Below are 12,298 nucleotides of genomic sequence, written 5' to 3'. Positions count from 1 at the left end.
GCGGGGAAGGTGGGTGAAGGCTGCTGAGACTCAGCTTACAAGGACCCCCCAGCCTCAAGTCACTCAGGCCCTGAGTGAACATAGAGCTCTGTCCCCACTAGAGGTCTACGTCAGAGGAAAGTCTGGAGAAGACAGCATCACTCAGGACCTCTAGGGTTTTCCAAACATAGTGTCCAACATGCAACCAACAAAGCAAAAAAGGGTGTAACAACAAACAGGACCAAGAGAAAAAGAACTGAAACACATCCAGAGGTAGCAGATGTCTATCAGAATATCAGAGGTATGCTAGAGGTATCAGATGCAAACGTCACCAGTTCAAAAAATATACTTGACCAAAGGAGAAATTTCTGAGAATCAAAACCAATGCTACAACGTTAAAATAACAGGGACTGAATTTAAGAACTCAGTCTCTGGGCTTAACATCAAACTGGACGTAGCTGAAGAGAGGATCAGTGAACTGAAGGATGGATCAGTTAAAAATATATATATAAAAGGGAAAAAAGTATAGAAAGAGCCCGTTGTGAAACTATGTTGTTAAAAGCTATAAATGGGTCCCCTTATGAGGGCGAAAAGACAGAAAGGGGAATAAGAAATGCCTCCAGGGGTTGGAACTAAAGAGCCTCTTGATGAAAGTGGAAGAGGAGAGTGAAAAAGCTGGCATAAAACTCAGCATTCAAAAAATGAAGATCATGGCATCCGGCTCCATCGCTTCATGGCAAATAAATGGGGAAACAATGGAAACAGTGACAGATTTTATTTTCTTGGGCTCCAAACTTACTGCAGATGGTGAAATTAAAGGACACTTGCTCCTTGGAAGGAAAGCTATGACGAACCTAGGCAGCATGTTAAAAAACAGAGACATTACTTTGCCGACAAAGGTTCATTTAGTCAAAGCTATGTTTTTTCCAGTAGTCATGCATGGATGTGAGAATTGGCCCATGAAGACAGCTGAATGCCGAAGAATCAATGCTTCTGGACTGTGATGTTGGAGAAGACTCTTGAGAGCCCCGTGGACTGCAAGGAGATCCAACCAGTCCATCCTAAAGCAAATCAGTCCTCAATATTCACTGGAAAGACTGATGCTGAAGCTCCAATACTTTGGCCACCTGATGCGAGAAACTGACTCACTGGAAAAGAACCTGATGCTGGAGAAGACTTAAGGTGGGAGGAGAAGGGGACGACAGAAGACCAGGCGGTTGGATGGCATCACCGACTCGATGGACATGAGCTTGAGCAGGCTCCGGGGGCTGGTGATGGACAGAGAAGCCTGGCGTGCTGCAGTCCATGGGGTCGCAACGGGTCAGACGCTGAGTGACGGAACTGACTGGCACGGACGGGGGCAAGAGTTGGCTCAAGAATCAGACTATTGACTCAAAAGTGAAAACCACACATTGGTTTCAGCAGCTCTGCGGGTGCCTGAGGCGAGAAGAAAATGTTCCAGCGCTCAGAGGTAAAAAGGTGTGGCTTTTAATGGCACAGCAACGCCGAGAGCTGACTTTTCAAGAACAACGAAGTCAGGAGATCATTGACGGGCGCCTGTAAAATGCTGAAAACAAACACCGCCAACCTGGAGTTCTACACCCAACAAAAACACGCTTCCAAAGGGAAAGAAAATAAAGACTTTTAGGGCAAATGGAAATGAGACAACTCATCACCCACAGACATGAACTAAAAAGATATTAAGGCCGTGCTTTGGGAAAAAGAAAAGTAGTCTCTGACTGAAATATAAAAAACAAGTAAAGACCAACCATGAGGTAATTCTGACAGTACACATTAACTCTACAATCATGACAACACCAAAAATATATCTACAGTTTTAAAGGATAACAGTGACAAGGAGGAAACAGCCGTGTCAGGGAGGCAGTAACAGCACTAAATTAGACTTAAATGTAAACCACACGCCGTATCTGCGCACGCTCACCCAACCACCTGGCAGAGGAGGAAGAACTAGAAAAGCACCTCATCCTTCTAACAGAAGGCCCGAGACAAGGACACAGAAGAGGCGGGACAGACAGAAAGCAAACAGCAACACGCTGTCTGCACACGGGAACATCAAACTGTAAACAGAGCAAAGGTTCTCACGGAAAGATAAAAAGTGTCAAACTGATTAACATCAAAACTCTACACTATTCACAGGGGTACATGTGAAGATGGAAGACCACAGACAGGTGATACGGAAAGATACGCAGGCAAACAAGGACAGAAAACTGATGTGGCAATATCACTGTCAAACAGTGCCTAGAGTAAGAAGCATTCCTAGCGATAAAAGGAAGCATCTCATACTGATACAAGTTCCGTCTACCAAAAAGATGAGGATTCTAAATTTGAATGTACCTAATAACATAACCTCAAAATATCAATACATAAAAACTGACAGAAACAGAAAAGGAGTAACAGCCAGGTTCACAATTGCAATGGCAGACGTTAAAGACACATCTCTCACGGAACTGGGCTCCCTGGTGCGTGGTCACCTGCAGCCATGAAGGACCTGAAGTGCGGCCGGCGCTGCGCTGAGGTGTGCTGCACACGTGAGACACGCACTGGAGTTTAAAGACGCAGCGTGAAGAAGAGAACAGAAACTGATTCATTGGGTTCCATCATGCTGATCACACACGGAAAGGGTACCGCTTTGGGTGTGTTAAAATAAAACGTATTACAGATGATTTCACCTACTTCTGCTTTACTCAACGTGGCTACCGAAATCTGAATTATATGATTGACAAACCTGATCTAAGTGATACGCACGGAACACTGCATTCGCCCTGATACGCATGATTTTCAGGGACCCAAGGAACATATAACAAAAGGAATATATATTGGGCCACCAGGAAAGCTCGAATTATTTCAAAGGACTGAAATAATGCAGGGTATGCTTAGGGATTGCAATGGGCTGACGGTCTATGTGCCCTCAAACTTCACCCCGCACGTGGAGATGATACTCGGAGGCAGGGACTCTGGGAGGGGTCAGGTCAGGAGGGAATGGGCTCCCGTGATGCGAGAACAGGGAGAAGCAGCAGGCAGTCTAGGAACCAGGAACCAGGCCTCACCAGACGTGGCACCTGCTGGTGATCTTGGGACTGCCCAGCCTCCAGTACTCTAAGAAACAACTTTCTCTTGTCTAGCAGCTAGTCTACAGTATTGGTAACAGTAGCCCTAAAAGCCTAAGACAGGGCTCTTCATGGAATTAAGCTAGGAATCCAAAAAGGGTCACTAGAAAAACCTTCCCAAACATTGGGAAATTAAATGACATACTTCTTGAAGAACTTCATGAATAATAATTTTAAAAAACACAACGAAAATTAGAAATACTTTTCCATGAAAGATAATGAAAGTCTGGCTTATTCAAACTTGTGGGACCCAGCGAACTATGTTTACAGGGTCTTAAAGCCTTAAACACATATCCTGGAAAAGAAGGAAGGCTAAAAATCAATTAAGCCTCTATCCCAAGAAACCAGAAAAGAAGCATAGCAAACGAAACACAAGGCAGATGGAAGAAAAAGGAGCAGAAAATAAGGAAACAGTAAGCACATATGAATATTTTTAAAAAACAATGCCAAAAGTTGGCTCTTTGAAAGGATTGATAAAAATGATAAACCCCTAGAGAAACTGATTAAGAAAAAGAGGCAGGGCACAAATCACCAATATCAAGGATTTTTAAAAGGGGAGACAACCCATCTTGCAGACAACAAAGATATTATGAACTTACTATTTACGTCACTTACCAATTGCAGAGTCTGCTGGCCTCACTAAATTCTTAGCACTGGGAAATGATTTACCTAAATAGACCCAAGAAGACATACAAAATCAGAAATTTTTATTTGCATGAAAAAAATTAAATCTGAAGTGAAAAGCCTCCCCACAATGAAACCTAATTGTTTTGTCAATCAATTCTTCCAAAAAGCCAGGGAAGTAAACAGCAATCTCACAGGAACTCTTGCGGTAAACCAGGAACACTCTCCTCCTTGTTTCATAAGACTAGCATAACCTTGATACTAAAACCAACAAGGAAAAGAAGTACAAGAAGGTCAAATTGCTGACTCTGAGTAGAGATGCTGCTGCTGCTACTGCTAAGTCACTTCAGTCGTGTCCGACTCTGTGCGACCCCATCCCTGGGATTCTCCAGGCAAGAACACTGGAGTGGGTTGCCATTTTCTTGGGGAACTTTCAAGACAAGACTCTTAAAACATGTCCAGAATTCACTTCATACCTTTGCCATTTCCTTCTCCAGTTTATAACAAGTACGCTTCCACAAAACCTAGAGAGGCCCAAAGGAAGACAGGTGGGGTGTATAAAAGCCTCAGCACTTAAGACTCAAGAGACATAAAAACTTCCCAGCCAAAGAAATGAAAGTCTGATGGTGGAAATCGGAAGAGAGATATGAATAGCTTTGGGACTACACAATGGCCCATGACACCTCAATGTAGGGGAGGCTCATGGCACAGACACTGAGTCTTTGGGTAGGAGTGAGATGGGGGGTGAAGACAGAGGTGGCTGCAGCCAGGCGCATTAAGAACCTTAAGAACCGTGCATTGCACCTCCCTTTCGCTTCGACTTGCCTGCCGGTCACGCCAGCCGGCCACACCTCTCCAAGGGCCGTGGGTTAAACTTGAGCCGCACGACCTGCGACCGGACTCCGGTCCGGTCTGCATTGGCATACGCCGCCGCCACTCTACCTACATCCGCCCTGTTCTTCACTGGACCACGGGTCTTTTGAAACCGAACGTGAGGGTTGTGAGGGTGGTCTTTGCGAGACTAGGACTCTCGCCCCTCTTTCTGAGTCTCCCTTCCCTGTGCTTTGCAGCTCTTCACCTGTCCGGGGCGGGGTGCAGGGTGAGTCTGTGTGTCTCTGTGTGTGTCTTTGTGTGTCTGTGTGTCTGTGTGTGTGTGTGTGTGTGTGTGTGTGTGTGTGTGTGCCCGCGGTCGACTGGGAATACTGGGCTGGGGCGCGGGCTGGGGCAGCCCCTGGGATTGCCTGAGGCATGCCAAGGGAGCCCCAGATGGAGACCGACTGTCATCTGGTTTCCTGGAAGCCAAATCCGGAGGCAACCCAGGCCTGCGGCAGGAGTCGGGGCCCCGGCCACCCAGCGGGGGAGGGGCTGGGGCTGCGGGGACCCAAGAGTTGGGCCGCCGCTGTCTTCCAGGGCCGCCGGCAGGCCGGCTGGCTGGCTGGCCGGCCGGCTGGAAGGCAGGCGACGGCTCTGAGCGCGCCGGGTGCGAGGGGCCAGGGGCAGGTGGGGCTCGGGGCGGCCAACCGCGCCGGGGGCGGGGGGGCCAGGGCTAAAGGACAGGGGAGGCAGGAAGCCTACAGCACCCGGTATTCCCAGGCGGTCTCCCACCCAAGTACTAACCAGGCCAGACCCTGCTTCGCTTCCCAGATCAGACAAGATCTGGCGCGTTCAGGGTGGTATGGCCCTAGACGGAGGTGGCTGCAGCCAGGCGCCTTAAGAACCTTAAGAACCCTGCGTTGCGCCTCCCTTTCGGTCTGACTTGCCTGCCGGTCAGGCCAGCAGGCCACTCTTCTCCAAGGGCCGCGGGCTGCACTTGAGCCGCACGACCTGCGACCGGACTCCGGTCGGCCAGGGCCGGCAGCCCGGCGGCCGTCCGACTCCGCCCGGCCTCCGCACACCGCCAAGCCCGGCCAGAACCCGCCTGGCCCGGCCCGGGGCCCCGGAGGGCTTCCTGGACCCCGAGTGGCCGGCTGGCCGTGCATGCCTGGGCCTGGGGTTGGGGTGAGGGGCGCGGAGGTCTCGGCGCCCTCCCGCCCTGGGCCTCTCCAGGCCCGCCCCCTGTCAGCGCCCGCGCCCACCCCCACCCCCACCCCCCGCCCCACTCGCCTTCCAGGCTCAGGGCCACATGGCCCCGGAGGTGTCTGATTCGGGCCTGCCGCGGACCGCGGCCCTGGGTCCTCGGCCCTCTGAGCCTCCCGCGGGCGTAGGCGTAGCACAGCCGGGGCCCTGAGCGCCCATCCTGCCCGGCACCTGCCCGGGGCCCAAACCCACCGCGAGCCACCGGCGCCGTCCACCCGAGAGTCTCAGCCCCGCCCCTTCGCCCCACCGCGGCCCCCCTTGTCCCCACGCCGCCCGCCAAGCACGGGACCTTCCTGAGGGCCTTCACACTCTTCCTTAAAGAGTTCTACGTGAATTGAAGACAGGATCTACTGGATTTTCACCAACTGCTAAAACAGACAGACAACAGTTACTTTGATCCTTCTTGCCTTACTGTGAGCTGTGACGGTAGGGAACCTCATGGCTGCTGCACTCAACGCTTTCATTCATTCTCTTGTTTCAAAACAGGGATTCATTGAGCTGCATGGGAGATGAATTCTGTCATTAGAAACGTTGCCACCAGGCTTAAGAAATATATTTATAACTCATTTCTTTCAGGAAACAGGTTTCAAGATCTCCATCAGAAGTCTTTTATTAAGATAAATCACAGCTTTGTCAGTTTCTCCAGAAGTACTCTTATTTTTAACTCCCAAGGAGAAGCGCAGTAATAGAATTAAATGAACCTAGTAGTTTATTTTCTCTCTAATGGCACCTGTCTTTATTCATAGGAGTCCGGTCTACGTATTTCCTGGGCTTCCCTGGTGGCTCAGGTGGTGAAGAATCTGTCTGCAATGCAGGAGACCTGGGTTCCACGGCTGGGTTGAGAAGATCGCCTGGAGAAGGGAATGGCGACCTCTTCCAGTATTCTTGCCTAGAGAATTCCACCGACAGGGGAACTTGGAAGGCTACATAGTCCATGGAGTCACAAAGACTCGGACACAACTGAGCAACTAATACACGTATTTCTTACTATTTGCTTCGTGGAAGCAATCGTTCATAGCCTTTTATAGCACTTTCTAAAGAACGTGTGGTGCCTTTTTCTCTGTTGTAAGCTGCACTAGGTCTTGGTTGCCACACATGGGATCTTTAATTGTGGCGTGCAAACTCTTACTTGCAGTGTATGGGATCTAGTTCACTGGCCAGAGATGGAACCCAGGCCCCTGCATTGGGAGCAGCCACTGGATGACCAGGGAAGCCCTCTAAAGAACTCTTCAAGTGCAACTTTCTGGATGTTCGCAGCAGCTCCGGGCAGTCCTAGTGATGATACTGTTCTGCACTCTCGAGCCCGTGTCCTCCCCGAGGGACACAGGGGCCAAGCGAGCAGAGAGATGCTACCCCAGCGTCAGACCGCAGGGCCAGACTGGCTGTGTAAACTCCCTTCCAGTGATGTCCTCTTTTTACCGTTCCTCTGGTAAATTCAGTACTGCTTTCCTTGGAGCATGTGTTTAAAAAGGAAATCCTAGATGTGTTCCAACATTACTGCCCACTTTGAGGTGGATTGATATCTACCTAGGACTTGTTTATTAAACCCACCTGCCTGAGTACTGTGACTTGATTGGAGTTTTCTTGACGTCACTCCTGAAGCATTGTGATGGTTTTGTCTGACATTAATAGATTTTTAAAAATGATACGTGTTGGCGTATGGCTATGAAGAAAGGGGAGAATCTGTTGCTATTGCAAACCAATTATGGAGGCAACTTAAAAAGGAAATCTGAATTGTAACTGTGTTTCTATTTATGTAAAATACGGTCCTTACCTTGCAGTCTGTAGTTGATGTGCACAGACACAGCAGTGGCTCGCGGGTTGCTCTTCTGCCATCTTCCTGTCCTCCTTCAGTCCCTGCATGTGTATAGGAACTTCAGTGAGATAACGGGGCATTTAACAGAGATTGCTCTGCGCAACACTGTCTTTAGTGTTTCTATTTTAAATTTGCTAGGCTGTTAATTTATATGCAAATAAAAGACACAATAAGAGAGTTCTGTGCCTATTGTGTATACGTAACCTGAAAGTAAATGCAGGATATTGATCCCAGAGGGAAAATAAGTTAAGAGCGTCTGTGTTCAAAGATGTTTGAAAGTTCTTATTTCAGGCTGAACCGTTGTTGGTGACCCGTGAAAGTCGCTCAGTCATGTCTGACTCTGCGAACGCAGGGACTATACAGTCCATGGAATTCTCCAGGCCCGAATACTAGAGTGGGTAGCCGTTCCCTTCTCCAGGGGGTCTCTGCAACCCAGGGATGGAACCCAGGTCTCCTGCATGCCAGGTGGATTCTTCACCAGCTGAGCCACCAGGGAAGACTGAACACTTATCAGCAGTTAAGGATTTCACAAATGCTAGATTGGAAAGATAAAATAATAATTCTGCTACATTAAAACAGATTTTCTTAAGTTCAAATTTTTTCAATGCAGTTGTAGGGAAGAAGTCTTTCCCCCTTATGGACATATCAGTATGTTAATGCCTAAGAAGTCCTTTTTCGAAAAGTTACAAAAAAGACAAAAGGCGGAAAATTATGCCAATAAGGCACCACATGATGATGCAAAAAGATGGATACAGACAAGGAAAGAAGGAATAAAAACTAAGCATTATGCTAATGGGAAACCATCATGCAAGTTAATTCGGGGGGAGGGGGGAACCTAATGGAAAACACTTGCTTCTATGCCATAAACCATCTTCGAATTCAGGTTTCATTGGATTTTTCACGATAAACGTTTCATCACCTATACGTTGGCTTGTCGTCTACTTTGTGCAAAAGCCTGGAGCTCCTAACTACTAGGGGGTCTCCCATCCAAGTACTAACTAACCCTGCTTAGTTTCCCAGATCAGAAGACATCTGGCCCGTTCAGGGTGGTATGATCTCATCAGAGGGAGGCGGCTGGCGCCAGGCGCCTTCAAAGCCCTGCGCTGCGCCTCCCTCTCGCTCTGACGTGCCGGTCGAGCCGGCCCGGGCCGCACCTTTCCACGGGGCGCGCGCTGCACTTGAGCCGCACGACCAGCGACCGAACTCGGGCCGGCCAGGCCCGGCAGCCCGGCCGACGCCGCCCCGTCCCCGCACACCGCCGCCCTGGCAAGCAAGCCTGGCCCGGCCCGGGGGCCCGGAGGGTTGCCGGGACCACGAGCGGCCGGTTAGGCGTGCAGGCCTGGGCTGCGGGTTGGCGTGAGGGGCGCGGAGGTCTGGGCGCCCACCCACCCTGGGCCTCTCCAGGCCCGCCCCCCGCTCGGGTCCCCCACCCACCCCTCCGGATCGCTGCTCAGGCCCAAGTGGCCCCGGAGGTGTCTGGCCTGCGGGCGGGCCGGCCGCCGCCGGCGACTGGAGCGCGGCAGCCCCGCCCCTTCGCCCGACCGCGGCCCCCCCTTGTCCCCACGCCGCCCGCCAAGCACAGGACCTTCCTGAGAGAGCGGACGAGCGACAGGCAGGGGCACGGACACGGACACACACACAGACACTCGCACGCACCCAGGCCAAGGGAGACAGCCGGCCGGCGCAAGCTCCTCAGCCAGAGCCAGACCCACAGCGCCTGTGAGAGGCCGGGGGTCAGGAGACTCAGAGGCAGAAAGAGATGAAGGTTCAGAGACAGACTCCCAGACGGCGAGAGGGAGATGAAGACAGACACGCGCGCGGACACACACACACACACACACACACACACACACACACACACACACACACACACACACACACACACACAGGTGGAGACAGACAGAGGGAGACAGACCGACTGACAGAAGGCAAACGGGAGACAGACACGGGAGAGAGGATGGCATCCGATCCGAGACAGACACACTGGCACAACCGTGACCACCCCAGAGAGAGGCCCTGCGGAAGAAGCCGCTTCCCCAAGGGAGGGGGCGTTCCCTTGGGGCGGCCCAGGCTGGACGCGGTGCCCTGGGGCTGGCAGTCCCCCGTGGGGTCCCCAAGACTTCCTCGCAGCTGAAGTCTCAAAGGTCCCCTTCAGCTTGGCTCCCTAAGGCAAGACCCAGCCCCCGCCCCCAGACCAGAGGGTGAGTGTGTGAGAGTGTGTGTGTGAGTGTGTCGGTGGGCGAGGCTGTGGTCAGGCCGACTGGGGGCCGGGTGCATACCCACGATGGACGGGGGAGGGTGTGGAGGCGTGGGGGTGGGGCTGGGGGTGGGGAATCTGTGTGGTCCTCTTGCTGTCTCTCTCTCCCTCTTTCTTCTTCTTCTTTTTTTTTTAAAAGGTAAGATGCTTTTATTGAAATATTGGGAATATTCTCTGTACAGCAGCAGTCTCACTGAGAGGCAGTTTTGCCTCCCAAGTAACATTTGACAATGGTTGAAGACATTCTTGATTGTTAAATCTTGGGGAGGGGTGTTATGAGTATCTCCTGGGTAAAAGACACAAATGAAAAATACTTCGGTTCAATTCTAAACACAGAGAATGTGCCAAATTCTCAAGAAACATTGTTCATACACTTAATTGACTTAATTTCCAAGGTCCTTATGCCTAGAGTAAGTAATCCAGAAACCACACCGTTTCTCGCCTAGCTTTACGCGGGACACGTGGGAGAACAAAAAGTAAGGTTTCACTCCATTCAATGACCTTAGTTTTCTCAGATGCAGTTTTCATAAGCTCACAAACTCCCAACCCACTCACCCTCCCCTGGGGTTGCAAATCTCTCCTTGGAGAAGCCAAAACAAAGAAAGCCCAATCCCGCACGGTGATCAGCGAAGTGCTGAGGAAACCGTCCCTCGGGGTTTCAAGGCGCTGCTCCCGCAGAGGGCCTGCCCACCTAATCACTGCCGGGCAAATGAAGGAGTCCAACCTGCTCGAGAAACGCTCACTCAAGGGAGGCTTTGACGCCAGAGCCCCGGGCCCAGACCCCACAGAGAGCAATCCCTCCTCAGAGCCTCAAGGGCCAGGCCTCGGGGCCCGCTCCCCCAGGGCAGAAGGCGCGCGCTAGGGCGCGAGACTGGGGCGCCAAGAGGGCCTGGGACGCCCCGCGCACCCGCCCACCCGCCCTCCCAGAGTGGAGGAGGAGCCCGCCGGTCTCCGGCCTCCACCACCCCGGCCCCCGACTTACCGCGGTGCGCTGGGGGAGGGGAAGTGTCAGGAGTGAGGGGCTAGGCCGCACCACCACCCGCCGCTCAGAGAGCAGCGCGCGGCCGCCACGAAACCGTCGCCGCCGCCGTCTCCAGCACCGATACCGACCGCCGCCGCTCCGGGCGTAGCGCGTAGGGGGCCCGACTGCGTCGCACGCCGCCCGCCCGCCTTCAGAGGCTCGCTGCGCGCGCTCCGCCCTCGCTGTCTGTGCATTGGCAGACGCCGCCGCCACTCTACCTACATCCGCCCTGTTCTTCACTGGACCACGGGGCTTTTGAAACCGAACGTGAGGGTTGTGAGGGTGGTCTCTGCCAGACTAGGACTCTCTCCCCTCTTTCTGAGTCTCCCTTCCCTGTGCTTTGCAGCTCTTCACCTGTCCTGGGCGGGGTGTGTCTCTGTGTGTGTCTTTGTGTGTGTCTGTGTGTGTGTGTGTGTGTGTGTGTGTGTGTGTGTGTGTGCGCGCGCGCGCGCGCGAATGGTCGCCTGGGAGTACCAGGCCGGGGCTCGGGCTGGGGCAGCCCCCGGGATTGCCTGAGGCATGTCAAGGGAGCCCCAGATGGAGACCCCCGACTGTCATCTGGTTTCCTGGAAGCCAAATCCGGAGGCAACCCAGGCCTGCGGCGGGAGTCGGGGCCCCGGCCCCCCACCAGGGAGGGGCTGGGGCTGCGGGGACCCAAGAGTTGGGCCGCTGCTGTCTTCGAGGGACGCCGGCAGGCCGGCTGGCCGGCCGGCTGGAAGGCAGGCGACGGCTCTGAGCGCGCCGGGTGCGAGGGGCCAGGGGCAGGTGGGGCTCGGGGAGGCCAATCGCGCCGGGGGAGCCAGGGCTAAAGGACAGGGGAGGCAGGAAGCCTACAGCACCCGGTATTCCCAGGCGGTCTCCCACCCAAGTACTAACCAGGCCAGACCCTGCTTCGCTTCCCAGATCAGACAAGATCTGGCGCGTTCAGGGTGGTATGGCCCTAGACGGAGGTGGCTGCAGCCAGGCGCCTTAAGAACCTTAAGAACCCTGCGTTGCGCCTCCCTTTCGGTCTGACTTGCCTGCCGGTCAGGCCAGCCGGCCACACCTCTCCAAGGGCCGCGGGCTGCACTTGAGCCGCACGACCTGCGACCGGACTCCGGTCGGCCAGGGCCGGCAGCCCGGCGGCCGTCCGACGCCGCCCGGCCTCCGCACACCGCCAAGCCCGGCCAGAACCCGCCTGGCCCGGCCCGGGGCCCCGGAGGGCTTCCTGGACCCCGAGTGGCCGGCTGGCCGTGCATGCCTGGGCCTGGGGTTGGGGTGAGGGGCGCGGAGGTCTCGGCGCCCTCCCGCCCTGGGCCTCTCCAGGCCCGCCCCCTGTCGGCGCCCGCGCCCACCCCCACCCCCACCCCCCGCCCCACTCGCCTTCCAGGCTCAGGGCCACGTGGCCCCGGAGGTGT

General features: G+C 53.8%; 2 pseudogenes; both read right to left on the bottom strand.

The window, feature by feature from the left end:
• Positions 1-5,299: 5,299 nt before the first annotated feature.
• LOC122688910 lies at positions 5,300-5,418 on the bottom strand (annotated as a pseudogene).
• Positions 5,419-11,728: 6,310 nt separating this feature from the next.
• Positions 11,729-11,847, bottom strand: LOC122688909 (annotated as a pseudogene).
• Between the last annotated feature and the right edge of the window lie 451 nt (positions 11,848-12,298).

This window comes from Cervus elaphus, chromosome 33 (assembly GCF_910594005.1).
Source record: "Cervus elaphus chromosome 33, mCerEla1.1, whole genome shotgun sequence".
Lineage (NCBI taxonomy): Eukaryota > Metazoa > Chordata > Mammalia > Artiodactyla > Cervidae > Cervus > Cervus elaphus.
The sequence above is the reverse complement of the archived record's forward strand: the minus strand, read 5'-3'. Positions and strand labels throughout refer to the sequence as shown.